Source organism: Zingiber officinale, chromosome 5A (assembly GCF_018446385.1).
Source record: "Zingiber officinale cultivar Zhangliang chromosome 5A, Zo_v1.1, whole genome shotgun sequence".
In the NCBI taxonomy this organism is placed as follows: Eukaryota; Viridiplantae; Streptophyta; class Magnoliopsida; order Zingiberales; family Zingiberaceae; genus Zingiber; species Zingiber officinale.
In genome coordinates, this window is record NC_055994.1 from 94,452,858 (window position 1) to 94,469,900 (window position 17,043).

A 17,043-nucleotide genomic window follows, 5' to 3' on the forward strand; every position below is an offset into this window, starting at 1 on the left:
GAAGCATTCTGTGCTTTCTGTGAAATTGGATCAGTCGACTGGTCCCATGACCAGTTGACTGGTCGATTACATTCTCACACACTCATCCTTTCCGGAGTCACCTTTCAAGTCCTCTTCCTCGGCCTTCGTCCCTCAGATGCACCTGAGCCCGTGGCTCCTCTCCGTTCCATCCTTCACATTGTCTTGAAGTCCACTTCCCTCGGCTCCACTCCATTGCTCCTCGTCCGGCGGTCCCTCAGATGTCTTCCACACCATCCTTCACCGACTCAAGGATCTGAGCCTTTGGATGAGCTTTCCAATCTTGGTTGTACCAAGTTCCTCATGTGTTTCACCAAGTGTTGCAAGACTCAAACACATATCAAACACATATGAAAGCCTAACTTAAACTATTTGAAACACACATCAAAACCATGATCGTACCGATCAAACTTGGGTCGATTGCACCAACAGAATGTTCCAAGACTTGATCTTGGATTAGTAGTGTTGGAAGAGAATAAGGTGAAAAAAGGTGGCTCGAATGATCTTGTACCAATTTTGATAAAATTCGAAGAATTGATAAATTTGTCAAGAGAGGTTATTAGACCAATTCTAACTTATAGTAAAAATTTGAAAATAAAAAAAGGCAAAAGAATTTATTTTTACCAAAAATTAGATGAAAAAGTAATGAACAAGAATGCTCGAACGATGTTGTACCGATTCAAAGTGGTCCCGTTCTGATACTAATTGTGGCTTTCACATTCGTTTAAAACTCGGAGAGACAAACACAGCTGAATAAAGATAGAAAAGAAAAACAAACAATGCTAACACGACCAAGTTTTACTTGGTTTGGAGTCTATGACGACTCCTACTACAAGGCTCACGATTGTCGATCACTTTTGTTAGACAATGATTATCAATTTGAATAAGTACAAGTAGATATTTACAATATTTAAAGAACTATAATAATTTAAATGTACCGACAACTACATATTTGAAGAATCGTGCCTTCTGTCGATGGAGCATTATTTCAACGTCACACAGTCATGTCTGGAGCATCGCGCAAGAGAGAAGGTCGTTCAAATTATTGTCTTGAAGCTACTAATTGAACCCTCCTTTTATAGCCCCGTCCGAGCGCCTGGATCCTCTCCCGGGCGCTTGGAGTGTGCTGACGTGGCGATCTTTTATCGAAACCTAATTTGGCAAAACTCATCCATCTCTAAGCGCCTGGACCACCCCCGGGCGCTTGGACCGTGACGCAGATCGCCTAGTTGACACGCTCTAAGTCAGCTTCTGGATGAACTTTGCTGGTTCGGGCGCCTAGATATGCTCCAAGAACTCGGACCCTCAGGATGCCTGCTGTGCCGCTCGGGTGCTGCTTCAAAGCACCTTGCTCGTGCACTTGGGGTAGCTTCGGGCACCTGGAGGCCTATTTTCTAGCAATCTTTATCCTGCATCACAGGTTAATCCAAGCAAAAATAATATATAAAGTAAGGTAAATTCTGACAATATCCAAATAGTCCGATCCTGACTTTGAGTTTCCCTGAAACTCTATGTTGGACTAACACCTACTATTCTCTCTTTGAAGAGCATGCCCTCACCTATTCTTCCAAGGAGAATTTACCTTTTGTCAAACCAGTCCTTCAGACCATTTAGACTTTTGCTCAACTCCGAGACACCAGGACTTTTCGCTAGACGTTTGATCCCTTACCCGCCTAGTCTTCTGCCTAGTGTCCGGGACCCCTACGACTTTCACCCAGCGTCCTTGACCCTAAGATTTCACCCAGCGTCCTCGATCCGCTAAGACTTTGCCCAGTCCCTCGGACTAGAACTTCATTGCTTAACCATAACTAGGACTTTCCACCTTTTGCCTAGCCTCAACTAGGACTTTCACTTGCCTAAGCTCACTTAGGACTTTTCCTACACACTTAGTTAAACTTGTTAGAACACAATACAACTTAACTTTGAACCTTTGCCAAATATCAAAACACAAGTTTAATTAGCTGGTGCTTCTAGCACCAACACTATGGGTTCACATGGCTTATAAAAGTTCAAATATGCCCTCATTTACTCTTTTTAGGTCTTCCCAACATTAGTATAAATGACTTAAATCTTTTTATACATTGTGGTGCTAGTTTAAAAAGATCAGCATCACATTGGCATTGATCTTTGGAAACCAACACTAAGCTTGGTGATATGAAGCCAAGTCCATGTTGGTGCTGCTTTTGCAAGAGCAGCACTAACATCCATGGCCCTTCATCCCATACCAACATTTCAGAAATCCAAGGCCCCTAGGTCAATCAATGGGTTTCAGTCAAAATCCATTGTTGGACCTAGATAACTCCGATCGGACCTATTCTAAGACCTATAGGTTAACATAAGCTTATGGGAGTTTAAATATACCATCATTATTGTTAGTACCCCGGGGTAGTTTTGATGTGGTCAACCAAGTTCATTTAGGTCCTGTTGTGTTTGATCCTTGTGTCTAAGAGTGCAGGAGCTTAGGAACACAAAAAGTCGAGAGAAAGACGCAGCTAGCGAAAATGATGACATGAGAAGGGAGTCGACGAATTCAGTGTATCTAAAGGACGAGATGCTGCGGAGGAGTACACCGACATATGAGAAGGACGTACGCGACGTTTGAGGGACGAGAAGTCGGGAAGGAAGCCTGCTTGAGGAGAAGGTCGAAGTTGAGTTCGGGTGAGCTCAACTCTGGTTAGCCGGAGAATTACTTACGTGAAAAACTACGCGAAGAGATCATCATTGAGCTGAGTTGCCCTGTGGAAGGTGCCTTCCATGGCTGGAAGGCGCCTTCGATGAACAGTACAAATGTGTCTTCCAGCCTTTGAAGGCGCCTTCGCTAGCCGTTAGTTGAGGATAAAGTATTATCCTCGGCAGATAAACTCTATCCGATGGAAGGCGCCTTGGACCTCTTTAGAGGCGCCTTCAAGCTGCGGATATCTTTTTCTAGAGGCTATAAAAATACCCCTGGACCTAGGAAATCATCATCAACTCTAGTATTTATTTCCTAGCAACTTTCTGAGCATTAAACAAGTGTAAGAGGCATCTCCACATTCACCGAAGGAGACTTTTTTAGTACTTTTATTCACCTTGGATTAACAACTACCTAGGTTGTAACCAAGTAACTCTTTTACCTCTTTTCTTTTAAAAGTTTACTTATTTTTATTATAATTGTGCTACTGCTACTAATCCAAGTTGAAAGATTGAGAAAGACTTGTTTGATTTTCACATAGGCAATTCACCCTCCTCTTACCGGTCCCGCTGCACCAACAATTGATATCAAAGCCAGAACGTCTCAGAAGGACTAACCATCGATTGAAGTACCGAGACGATAGCCGAACCGACAATCTATCCTCTGAAGCTCGAAGGAGACTTCGTGCAATGGAAATGTTGGATGGAGGTATTCTTTAAAATAGACTTTGAGATTCTCTTAATTATAAAATATGATGTTGCAGCTCCCAAAGATCCACAAGGAAATGAAAAAAAAGAATACCAATGAACCAAGAAGGAGCAAGGAGACTTCGTAGCAAATGGATGAGCCGAGTTCCACCTGCTCAGCGTGCACCACCCCAGGAAGTCAATCAGATCAGAGATTACGAATCAGCAAAGGAACTTTGAGAGAAATTCCTAAAGCTATGCGAAGGAATCTCCGAAGCAAAGCTCGCGAGAAGAGACTTACTCCGAAATCAACTGATAAACCTCTGGATAGAAGAAAGTGAAACAGTTGCACATCTGCACTCGAGGATCAAAGAACTCATCACCGGACTCATGAATCTTGGAGAAAAGGTAACGAACCGAGATTTATTAAGGTACGCTTTAAATGTATTTCCTAAGACACCCGAGTGGACATCTATAGTCGACTTGTTTTATATATCTAAAGACTACGAAGTTAGTTCATTAGAAAATCTACTTTCCACTTTTGAATTTCACGAATCAAGATGTGTAGGCTTACGAAATAAAGAAGAAAATACAACCCACAACATAGCTTTAAAGGCCAACCAGAAAGGCGAACTAGATCCAGACTTCGAAGAATCAATTGACGAAGATGAAGCGGCATATTGGTAAGAAAATTTAATAAGTCGTAGGCGAAAAAGCATTCAGAGCAAAAGAAATGTCCGATGCTACAACTGCCAAGGAGAAGGACACATCAAGGAAGACTGGTTCGAATTGAAGAAGAAGGAGAAGAACAAGGGCAAAAGACCAACAAGATCGAAGTACAAGATCTTGAAAGCTACATGAGATGAATAATTGTCCTCTGAGTCCGAGATTAAAGTTTATGCCAGACTAGCTCTAATGGCAGATCACTAAGGAGAAGATGAAAGCAGCTCAGAGATGTGCATCGATGAAGGGGGAAGATCATTAGAGGAAAGTTGCAATGAAGGGGGAGTATCGAACACGAGGTAAGTGAGATACGTGCGCTATCTCCTAAGTAATCTTTTGAATTTATCAAAATAATTTCTAAAAATATGTGCAAATTAGAAAAAGAAAATATTGATTTAAAAAGTTAATTAACTTATGCATACCCACTAGAATTGTTTGATAATTTAAAATTAGAAAATAAAAAAAAAATAAAAGCATAAATAGAAAAATTGAAAGATTACCATGCATGTTCTAATTACATTCAACCGAAGTTTAGAGATTATAGTAGAATCAACTGGTACATTAGAAATCACCAAGGCCAAATTAAGAAAATTCCTAAAAATTATATACCTCCCAATTTTTTAGTAAATTCAGTATGCAGGAACCTATATCGAGTTCTAAAATCTTTTTTAGATTAAACTCAACTTTTTTTAATTATTAGGATAGAAATTGTCTCAATTAGAAATATATATATGTTTTAAAATTTTCTATTTGTATTTCGAGTTGAAATTTTTTTCTATACTATTTGATGATTTAATCTATAAATAGAAATTTTTTCATATTTTGTTTACTGTTGAGTTATTTTTTTATAAATTATTAATGAAAATCATACATTAAAATTTAAATTTATTTTATAGACTTAAATTTTAAAAATCTTATTTTTCTGTGATAAAAAAAAATAATATTCTCTATCCTTATAAATATATATATATATATATATATATATATATTTGAATAATATTTGATTTATTACAAATTATTTCCTGAAAAAGATAATTGTTAACATTAAAAATTCAAGAAAATATAAATTTTGAAAATTTTATTTTTCTATAGTTAAATAATATATCACATACATCCAAGAAAAATAATAGAATTTTTAGAGTTAAAAAATATTTTTAAAAAAAATTATTTATGAAATATATTAGCTTACTGGTAATCGTTGTAATGTACCCCTCGAAAAGATTTTCAAATTTTTCTAAGAGTTTACTTTATTTTTTCCTGATTTTTTTGATGTGATAAAAGGAAGAGAAATAAGTAAAAGTTAAGAGGGATTAAGGGGGAGTTAGGATAATTCCCATAATTTTTATCCTTGTATTTTTTTACAATTAACTTGTTTAATTCATTACTTTACTATATTATTTTTTTACATTTTTAGCGCTAACTTAAACTTGGGTTGCTGCATATCAAAAAGGGAGAGATTGTTGTACCCGGAGTAGTTTTGATGTGGTCAACCAAGTTTAGTTAAGTACTATTATATTTGATCCTTGTGTTTAAGTGTGCAGGAGCTTAGGAACATAAGAAGTCGAGCGGAAGACGCAGCTAGCGAGAAGGATGACATGGGAAGGGAGTCAATGGACTCGGTGCATCTGAAGGACGAGATGCTGTGGAAGAGTACACCGGTGGACGAGAAGGATGTGCGCGGCGTTCGAGAGATGAGAAGCCAGGAAGGAAGCATGCTTGAGGAGAAGGTCAGACTTGGGTTCGGGTGAGCTCAACTCCGGTTAGATGGAGAATCACCTACGTGAAGAACTACACAAAGAGATCAGCGTTGAGCTGAGTTGCCATGTGGAAGGTGCCTTCCACGGCTGGAAGGCGCCTTTGATGAACAGTATGAAGGTGCCTTCCAGCCTTTGAAGACGCCTTCGCTAGCCATTATCAACTCTAGTATTCATTTCTTAGTAACTCTCTGAGCATTCAACGAGCGTAAGAGACTTCTTCGCCTTCACCGAAGGAAACTTTTTTAGTGCTTTTATTTGTCTTAGATTAACAACCACCTACGTTGTAACCAAGTAACTCTTTTGCCTCTTTTCTTTTAAAAGTTGTTCATTTATTTTATTATAATTGTGCTACTGCTACTAATTCGAGTTGAAAGACTGAGAAAGATTTGTTTGATTTTCACATAGGCAATTCACCCTTCTTACCGACCCCACTGCACCAACAATTTACTCTTTTTAGGCCTTCCTAGCATTGGTTCCAACAATTTGAATCTTTTTGTACATTATGGTGCTGGTCTTAGAATATCATATCCACATTGGTGCTGATATTTGAAAAATAGCACCAAGTTTGGTGATAAGAAGCCAAGGCCATGTTGGTACTGTTGGTGCAATCTTAGGTCAAGGTTGACCTGGTTGACCTGACTCGAGTTGACCTGACTCGAGTTGTGTTTTGATGTTTGACGATGTTTGACGAGAAGAGAGTTGTATTCTTGATGTTTGACAAGAATAGGTGTTTGGGAGATTGTAGGTGCAACCTTAGGTCAAAGTTGACCTGGTTGACCGTGATTCGGGAAAAGTCCAAGCAGGAAGCTTGGCACGCGGAAAGTCCAAGCAGGGAGCTTGGCACGAGGGAAAGTCCTAACTGGGATGTTAGGCAGTGTGGAAAGTCCTGGTGAGTGAAGTCAGGCAGTGGGAAAGTCCTAACTGGGATGCTAGGCAGTGTGGAAAGTCCTGGTGAGTGAAGCCAGGCAGTGGGAAAGTCCTAATTGGAATGCTAGGCAGTGTGAAAAGTCCTGGTGAGTGAAGCGTGGCCTAGGTGAGGAGTTAGGCAGTTGGAAAGTCCCGTGAGTGAAGCCAAGAAGTCCTAACTGGGATGTTAGGCGGTGTGGAAATCCCGTGAGTGAAGCCGTGAAAGTCCGTGAGTGAAGCTGGCAAGGCAAAACTCGATGGATCGGGGATGATCGGACATCCGGTGTTGAGGAAAGTCCAAGTAGGTCAAAGGGATTGACCGGACACTTGGCGAGAATTCTAGCAGTCAAGGGAGTGACCGGATGCTAGGAATGAAGTACCAACAAGTCAAGATTGACCGGATGTTGGTTTGGACTTGGTTTGGCAAAACCATGAACTAGATCGATCCGTGATCGATCCGGATACTCGAATATTCTGATCGGTCGGTGACCGATCGAGTCGATCGAACAGAGCGAGGCGCAGAGGGCTGATCGGCCGGGACCGATCAGCTGATCGGTCCCCGCATCGATCGAAGTTCCTGATCGGCGTGGACCGATCAGAGTTCCTGATCGGTCTATGGACCGATCAGGGACCAAGCGAAGCTTCTTCGATCGGTCCGCACCGATCGGATACTGATCGGTCCACGCATCGATCAGGTTCTAGCCGCCAGACGCAACGCTAGTTTCTTCACTGCTTCTTCTTCGCAGTATAAGGAGACGAGGGCATCTTCCGTGAGATCTCTTTCTTTTTCCTTCTTAGAACTTCTGCTCTGCTGCTGAAGTTCGACTGAGCTTTGTTGAGCTCACTTCCGAAGCCCCGCGTGAGCTTCTTTCGGCTGAGCTGCTTGTTGGCATTCGTCCGTGAAGTTGTTGCTTCCAGGACTTCAGTCGACGACAAGAAGGCAAGCTTGTATTGTTACATTCATTGTATTTACTTCTTGTATTCCTTGTATTCTATCTTGCTGTTGCGAGTTATTGTGGCGAGGTTTCTCCACCCACAAGGAGTATCTATTAGCCGGTTTTCCGGGGGCTCATCCACCGACGGATTGACTGGACTCGTCCACCTTACGGACACGCCGAGGAGTAGGAGCCCTAATCTCTGAACCTCGTTACATCCTTGTGTTAAGGTTTGGTTTTCTTCTCTTTCGTTTCTTTGTATTTTCCGCTGTGCTAACTCGATTTGTAGAAAGAAAGTGAATTTGGGGTCGGCTATTCACACCCCCCCTCTCTAGCCGAGTACGAAAGATCCTAACAAGTGGTATCAGAGCGAGGTCGCTCTTCGCCGGATTAACATCCGAGGGAGCACAAGCTTGAGATGGATCAACTCGGAGAAGACATCACGATTCCACCCTTCTACGATCGCGACGACTTCGCGTTTTGGAAGGTAAGAATGAGATATTTTCTTATGACTAACCTTGAGAATTGGAGTTGTGTTCAATTAGGTTTTACTCCTCCATTGGATAAAGAAGGAGAACTTTTGGAGAAAAAGAAGTGGACAAAGGAGCAAGTCCACCAATCAACCGTCAACGATGAGGTATTGAAAATTTTTGAATTTTCTTTACCTAATGATGTTTTGTGTAGGATAGGTGGATACAACAATGCCAAGGAGTTGTGGAACAACTTGGCTAAGTTCCATGAGGAGAACTCCACTTCAAGCCATGAAGAGAAGTCAAGTGAGTCAAGTCGCTCACATCATGGAGGCATGGATTTAGAGGTTGAGGGTCACTCAACATCTAAGGATGAAGAGGAGGAGAGTTCTTCTTCAAGTTTGGAGCAAGAAGAAGAAGCTTCTACCTCCGGAAGGGATGAAGGAGAGAGCGTTCAACCATCCTCAACCCTAGGTAACTCAAGCAATTTAATTTCTTGTAAATTACGTATAATGTGCTTTGAGTGTAGGGAGTATGGACATTACAAGAGTAAGTGTCCAAGGAGGTTAGGAAGACTCCACCGCGCCAAAGGTCAAGGAAGTCGGAGTCCCAACACGCAAGGGCAAGGAGCACGTGGTGTGCTTCCAATGCAAGCGAAGGGGACATTATCGGAGTCAATGTCCGAGGGGGAGGCAACCTCACAAGGACAAGAAGACGAGCACATCGATAGGGGGAGCTAAGGCAAACCCTAAGGTAACCTTTAAGACTCATTATTGCAATACTAGTAAGATGCATGCTAGTAGTTTGATTGCAATTGACAATAATGATAAGCATGATAATTATAAAAATCGATACACATGCTTAGGTGCCAAACATGTGAGCCTAGATAAGGATAACAATAGGAAAGCCAACCCTAGGATCAACTCATCTAAGGTTAAGGATAACCTAGGTAGAAATCCCAAATCATCTAGACATATGCCTAGGAATACCTCAAAGAAAAATGATAAATTAAAGTTTGAGGTATTAGAGAAGGAGAATCAAGTCTTGAGGTCAAGACTTGATACTTTGGAAAAGACTCTTAAGAACTTGGAGAAGTCATCTCTAGGGTTTAAGGGTCAAAAACCAATATCCAAGGACAAGAAAGGTTTGGGTCACAAACCTAAGTCCCAAGTGGTCAAGCCCACTTATCATAATGTTCCATTCGATTATGGAACAAAATCTAGGGCTAGGAAGACCATCACCAAGGTCACAAGGGGAGTCACCCCTAGAGTTGATCTTGATGAGTCCCAAATGACCAAGGCTTTAAAGCCTAGGAGGGTCATTAGGAGGGTTGCTAGGGAAGTCATCCCTAGTGAATATTTAGTGAACCCAATGAGCTCAAATAGGTATTGGGTTCCTAGGAGCGTGATTTCATCACGCTAGATGGATTAGAGTGTGCCAACCTTATTTGGATAGATAGTTAATCTATTCATAGCAAAAGGTGGCATTTGAGGAATTTTCAAGGTGTAATCAAGCCTTGAAAATGAAATGGAAAATTATTCCTAAGGTGATTAGGATGTGCCAATCTCAATTAAGGAGTTTTCTAGAGTCAATCTAATTGGCACATAGTGATCTAAAAATCTTTTGTATTTGATTTTAGGTCCATTACACTTAGGAATATAGAATTTATGGCAAAATGATCAAAATTATCAAAAATGACAACTAAGACTAGAATTAGGTATTTTCTATACCTTTATATGCTATTTGCCATGTATTGTTTGCCATATGCCATGTCATGACATCATACTTATTTTATGATCATTTAAAATGTCATGATAATGCTTAGGTTAGTTATATGTCATGCCTTAGTTAAAGTTTCATACTTTATGCCATGACATCATGACATTGGCACATGTTATTATGTATGATATCATTTTATGCCATGTCATCATTTCTTGCATTTATAATCAATGAAATTGATCTAAGGATAAACAACACAATTTGATATGGAGATCAAGTTGTTGTTTTAGAAAAATGCATGAGAACTTAGATTAAGCTAACCTAAACCCATATCTCACATCAAAATTGACTTGAATGTGTTTGATACACCTTAGATGTGTGTGAGATATTAGGATGATGAGTTAGGATCAAGGTGCATGGTTCTTGTACCTAGATGAGCCTAATTCTAAATGGGGGATCATAGGGAAAGCTTGTGTACAAGTCATGTACATTTAGCCCTAAGATTATGGTCCCAAATTAAAGGATTTAAAAGCATTTTAAAATTGATTTGAAAAACCTTGATGAAGCTTTCCTAGTGATAGCATTCATCATTGAACATTGTGATACAAACTTGAGTTAAACTTGAACTATTTCAAAGTTTTTGAACTTTGTATCAAGATTGAAAAATGGAAACTATTTTCATAGAAAACTATTTTTCCTTGATAGTGTATGATATGAGGAATGTATCCTCAAAGTTTCGTAATTTTTGGAATTTTCTGTAATTTTCTGTGAGTTTCGAACTTCCGGAGAGAAAATCGAAATCTCGATTTCAGAGGTGGATCGGTCATCGGACCGATCCAGAAGGCCTGATCGGTCCGGTGACCGATCGGGCGTGCAAATGCGATCGATGAAGCGTGGACCGGTCGGGGACCGATCCATGGGACTTCGATCGGTCCGAGGACCGACGTGCCAGCTTCGATTTTCAGCAGTGTCCGAAATTTCAGTTTTGGGAGTGAGTTTCGGGTTTCTAAAGGTTTGAAACTCTCAAGACATTGTTGGTGCAATGGTCAAGGGGAGTTGACCTTTAGGGGAGTTTTACCTAATTGTCAAGGGGAGTTGACTTTTAGGGGAGTTTTACCCTTAAGACTTTCGAGGATTAGTGATATGGGATTATCACTAAATTGAGTGTTGAGTTTAGTTTCAAGGGGAAATTAAGGGTTTCAATGAAAGGTATGGGACTTTCATTAGGAAGAAACTCTTGACCTTGATTCCCTCTTTTTGATGTGTGTCAAAAAGGGGGAGAGATGTCCCAAGGGGGAGAGTGTAGGTTTTGGAAGAATGTTCAAGGAAGAACATTGGAAAACCTAAGTTAGGTTATCGGGTTAACCTAACTTGATTTTGGATTTTGTCAAACATCAAAAAGGGGGAGATTGTTGGTGCAATCTTAGGTCAAGATTGACCTGGTTGACCTGACTCGAGTTGACCTGACTCGAGTTGTGTTTTGATATTTGACGATGTTTGACGAGAAGAGAGTTGTATTCTTGATGTTTGACAAGAATAGGTGTTTGGGAGATTGTAGGTGCAACCTTAGGTCAAAGTTGACCTGGTTGACCGTGATTCGGGAAAAGTCCAAGCAGGAAGCTTGGCACGCGGAAAGTCCAAGCAGGGAGCTTGGCACGAGGGAAAGTCCTAACTGGGATGTTAGGCAGTGTGGAAAGTCCTGGTGAGTGAAGCCAGGCAGTGGGAAAGTCCTAACTGGGATGCTAGGCAGTGTGGAAAGTCCTGGTGAGTGAAGCCAGGCAGTGGGAAAGTCCTAACTGGGATGCTAGGCAGTTGGAAAGTCCCGTGAGTGAAGCCGGGCGAGGGGAAAGTCCTAAAAGTTAGGCGGTTGGAAAGTCCCGGTGAGTGAAGCCGGTGAAAAGTCCTAACTGGATGTTAGGCGGTGGAAATCTGTGAGTGAAGCCGTGAAAGTCCGTGAGTGAAGCTGTGCAAGGAAAATCGATGGATCGGGGATGATCGGACATCTGGTGTTGAGGAAAGTCCAAGTAGGTCAAAGGATTGACCGGACACTTGGCGGAGAATTCTAGCAGGTCAAGGGAGTGACCGGATGCTAGGAATGAAGTACCAACAAGTCAAGATTGACCGGATGTTGGTTTGGACTTGGTTTGGGCGAAAACCATGAACTAGATCGATCCGGTGATCGATCCAAAGGATACTCGAATATTCGATCGGTCGGTGACCAATCGCGAACACATCGAGCTCATGTGATAACCGATCGGTCCGTGACCGATCGAGTCGATCGAAGCCAAACAGAGCGAGGCGCAGAGGGATCGGTGCGGGACCGATCGCACAAAGCTCGATCGGTCCCGCACCGATCGTGAAGTTCCTCCCGCATCGATCAGAGTTCTCGATCGGTCGTGGACCGATCAGAGGTTCCCGATCGGTCCATGGACCGATCGAGGACGAGCGAAGGCTTCTTCCCGATCGGTCTGCGCACCGATCAGATGTTGCTCGATCGGTCCACGCATCGATCAGGTTCTAGCTGTGGACGCAACGGCTAGTTTCTTCGTTGTTTCTTCTTCGTAGGTATAAGGAGACGAGGCATCTTCTGTGATCTCTCTTTCTTTTTCCTTCTTAGAACTTCTGTTCTGCTGCTGAAGTTTGAGCTTCGACTGAGCTTTGTTGAGCTCACTTCCGAAGCCCCGCGTGAGCTTCTTTCGGCTGAGCTGCTTGTTGGCATTCGTCCGTGAAGTTGTTGCTTCCAGGACTTCAGTCGACGACAAGAAGGCAAGCTTGTATTGTTACATTCATTGTATTTACTTCTTGTATTCCTTGTATTCTATCTTGCTGTTGCGAGTTATTGTGGCGAGGTTTCTCCACCCACAAGGAGTATCTATTAGCCGGTTTTCCGGGGGCTCATCCACCGACGGATTGACTGGACTCGTCCACCTTACGGACACGCCGAGGAGTAGGAGCCCTAATCTCCGAACCTCGTTACATCCTTGTGTTAAGGTTTGGTTTTCTTCTCTTTCGTTTCTTTGTATTTTCCGCTGTGCTAACTCGATTTGTAGAAAGAAAGCGAATTTGGGGTCGGCTATTCACACCCCCCCTCTCTAGCCGAGTACGAAAGATCCTAACAGGTACTACTTTTACAAGACCAGCACCAATGTGGTTATGCTTTCACAAGAGCATCACCACGTTGGTGTTAGTTTTGCAAGACCATCACCAATATCCGTGCCACTTGGCATGCAATCATAGATTCTTATATGAGTCTCAGAACCATGGTTGGAGGGTATATATACATTCTATATAGTCACCCCTTCCATCCCATACCAAAATTTCAGAAATCCAAGCCCCCTAGGTCAATCAATGTATTTAGGTCAAAGTCCATTGTGTTAGGACCTTCGGATAGCGGATAGAGAGGGGGGTGTGAATAGCCGACCCCAAATTCGGGTTTCTTTCTACAAATCAAGTTAGCGCAGCGGAAAAATAACAACAGAAACGTAAATGGAGAAATCAAACCTCAAGCACAACGATGTAACGAGGTTCGGAGATGAAACTCCTACTCCTCGGCGTGTCCGTAAGGTGGACGAAACCTATCAATCCGTCGGTGGATGAAACCCCGGATAACCGGCTAATATGAACTCCTTCTGGGTGGAGAAACCTCACCACAAAGTCTTTGCAACAGTAAAACAGAGAAGTACAACAATAGAGGAAACAAACAAGAACAATAGAAATTGTAAACACACTTGCTTGCCTTCTCGTCGGAGTCCGTTGATGAAGCAACAGCTTCACGGCTCTAGCAGCTAGAAAACCAGCACGAAGCTCACGCGAAGCTTCAGCAAACCGAGAGCTCAGCAAAGCTCAAGTCGCAGTTAGGAGGAAGAAGAGTTGTTCCTGTAGAGGCCCTCGACCTTGATATATAACCTGCGAAGAAGAAGACAGATAAACTAGCCGTTGTGTCGCAACGGCTAGGGCCTGGACCGATCAGGCACACTCCTGATCGGTCCAGGAGTGTTCTGATCGGTCTTGAGACTGATCAGCCAACTCTCTGTGAGAGTTGGCCTCGTCTCTGATCGGTCTGTGGACCGATCAGGACTCAGGTGGATCGGTCCACAGACCGATCCCCCCTCTTTCTTCTCCCGATCTTCTTCGCTTCTGATCGGTCATCAGACCGATCAGGTAATTCACAGAAACACACTGTTTGGTTACTGATCGGTCACTAGACCGATCAGTCAATCAGCATATCACTGGATCGATCACCAGACCGATCCAGGTTTAGAGCTCCCAGCCCTAAACCCTACCTAGTTCGGAGAACAAGCTACCGAGCCCTCTCCGACTTCGTCCGGTCCAGAGAACGAGCTACCGAGCCCTCTCTGACCTAGTCCGGAGAACGAGCTGCCGAGCCCTCTCCGACTTCGTCTGGTCCAGAGAACGAGCTCCCGAGCCCTCTCTGACCTAGTCCGGAGAACGAGCTGCCGAGCCCTCTCCGACTTCCCATGCCAAGCTTCCATACTTGGACTTCTCCCGTGCCAAGTCTCCATACTTGGACTTTTCCCGTGCCAAGCTCCCTGCTTGGACTTTTCCGTGCCAAGTCTCCATAGTTGGACTTTTCCCGTGCCAAGCTCCTTGCTTGGACTTTTCCATGCCAAGTCTCCATACTTGGACTTTTCCCGTGCCAAGCTCCCTGCTTGGACTTTTCCGTGCCAAGTCTCCATACTTGGACTTTTCACGTGCCAAGTCTCCATACTTGGACTTTTCACGTGCCAAGTCTCCATACTTGGACTTTTCATCAGATGTCTGGTCAACCTTGACCTATCTGGAATTCCCTTGCCTGGCTTCACTCACCAGGACTTTCCAACTGCCTGGCTTCACTCCTAGGACTTTCCCTTGCCTGGCTTCACTCACCAGGATTTTCACCTGGCTTCACTCACCAGGATTTTCCGAATCAGGTCGACTCACCTCGGGTCAACCAGGTCAACCTTGACCAAAGATTACACCCACAATCTCCCAAGTTTGTATTCTGTCAAACATCAGAATACAACTTTTCTACTCTCGTCAAACATCAGAATAGAGCTTTTCTATTCTCGTCAAACATCAAAATACAACTCGAGTCAGGTCAACTCGAGTCAGGTCAACCAGGTCAACCTTGACCTAAGGTTGCACCAACACATTGATGGACCTAGAAGACTCCGATCGGACCCATTCTAAGACCTATGGGTTCACATGACTCACAGGAGTTCAAATATGCCCTCATTTTTAGGCATTCTCAGAGTTGGTTCAAACGGTTTGAATTTTTTTGTATATTGTGGTGCTTGTCTAAGAAGATCAGAACTATATTGGTGTTGACCTTCAGAAACCAGCACCAAGATTGGTGATGAGAAGTCAAGGCCATGTTGGTGCTACTTTTGCAAGACAAGTACCAACGTGATTCTGCTTTCGCAAGAGCAGCACCACGTTGGTGTTGGTTTTGCAAGAGTAGCACCAAAGTCCGTATCACATGGCACACAAACATAAATTCTTGTGTGAGTCTCAGAACAATGGTTGGAGGACATATATACATTCTATACACCCACCCCTTCTATTCCATACCAAAATTTCATAAATCTAAGACCCCTAGTTCAATCAATGGATTTCGATCAAAACCCATTAATGGATTTAGAGGATTACAATCGGATCCATTCCAAGACCTATGGGTTCACATGGCTCACAGGAGTTTAAATATGTCCTTATTTACTCTTTTTAGGCCTTCATAGTGTAGGCCCAAACAATTTGAATCTTTTTTTACATTTTGGTGTTGGTATGAGAAGATCAACACCACATTGTTGCTGATCTTCAGAGACCAGCGCCAAGCTTGGTGATGAGAAGCTAAGGCCACGTTGGTGCTGCTTTTGCAAGAACAACACCAACGTGGTGCTAGTTTTGCAAGAGAAGCACCAACATCTATGCCACCTGACACGCGACCATAGATTCTTGTGTGAATGTTAAAACCATGGTTGGAAGTCATATATACATTTTATACACTCACCCCTTCCATCTCGTACTGAAATTTTAGAAATCCAAAGTCCCTAAGTCAATTAATGAGTTTCTGTCAAATCCATTGATCGACCTAGAGGATTTCGATCGGATCCATTCCAAGACCTATAGGTTCATATGAGTCACAGGAGTCCAAATATGCCCTCATTTACTCATTTTAGGCCTTTCCAATGTTGGTTCAAATGATTTGAATCTTTTTCTACATTATGGTGCTGGTTAGAGAAGATTAGCACCACATTGGTGCTAATCTTTGGAAACCAGCACTAAGCTTGGTGATGAGAAGCCAAGACCATGTTGGTGCTATTTTCAAATCGGATCCATTCCAAGACCATGTTGGTGCTCATTTAACTTTCAGCTGAAGTTTCAGAAATTTCAGACAGCATATTTCAGAAATTTCAGAATTTGGCACGCCCGATTGGTCACCAGACCGATCAGGAGATCCCTGGATCGGTCCAGTGACCAATCCAGCATCCCCTGGACCGATCAGGGAACCTCCTGATCGGTCACACATGTCTGATTTCTGAATTTCTTCCTCCCGAAATTCAGAAACCCCTACAAAATTACAGAAAATTCCAAAAATTATAAAATTTTGAGGATACATTCCTCATAACATATACTATCATGGAAAAATAGTTTTCTATGAAAATAACTTCCATTTTCAAATCTTGATACAAAGTTTAAAAACTTTTAAATAGTTCAAATTTACCTCAACTTTGTATCAACTTGGTCAATGATGAATGCTATCACTAGAAAAGCTTCATCAAGGTTTTTCAAATCAATTTTGAAATGATTTTAAACCATTCAATTTAGGACCACAATCTTAGGGCTAAGTGTACATGACTTGTACGCAAGCTTTCCCTATGATCCTCCATTTAGAATTAGGCTCATCTAGGTACAAGAGCTATGCACCTTGATCCTAACTCATAATCCTAATATCTCACACACATCTAAGGTGTATCAAACACATCCAAGTCAATTTTGATGTGAGATATGGGTTTAGGTCATCTTAGGCTAAGTTTTCATGCATTTTCTAAACAACAATTTGATCTCCATATCAAATTGTGTTTTTATCCTTAAATCAAATTAATTGATCATAAATGCAAGAGATGATAACATGTCATAAAATAATATCATAAGTGGAAA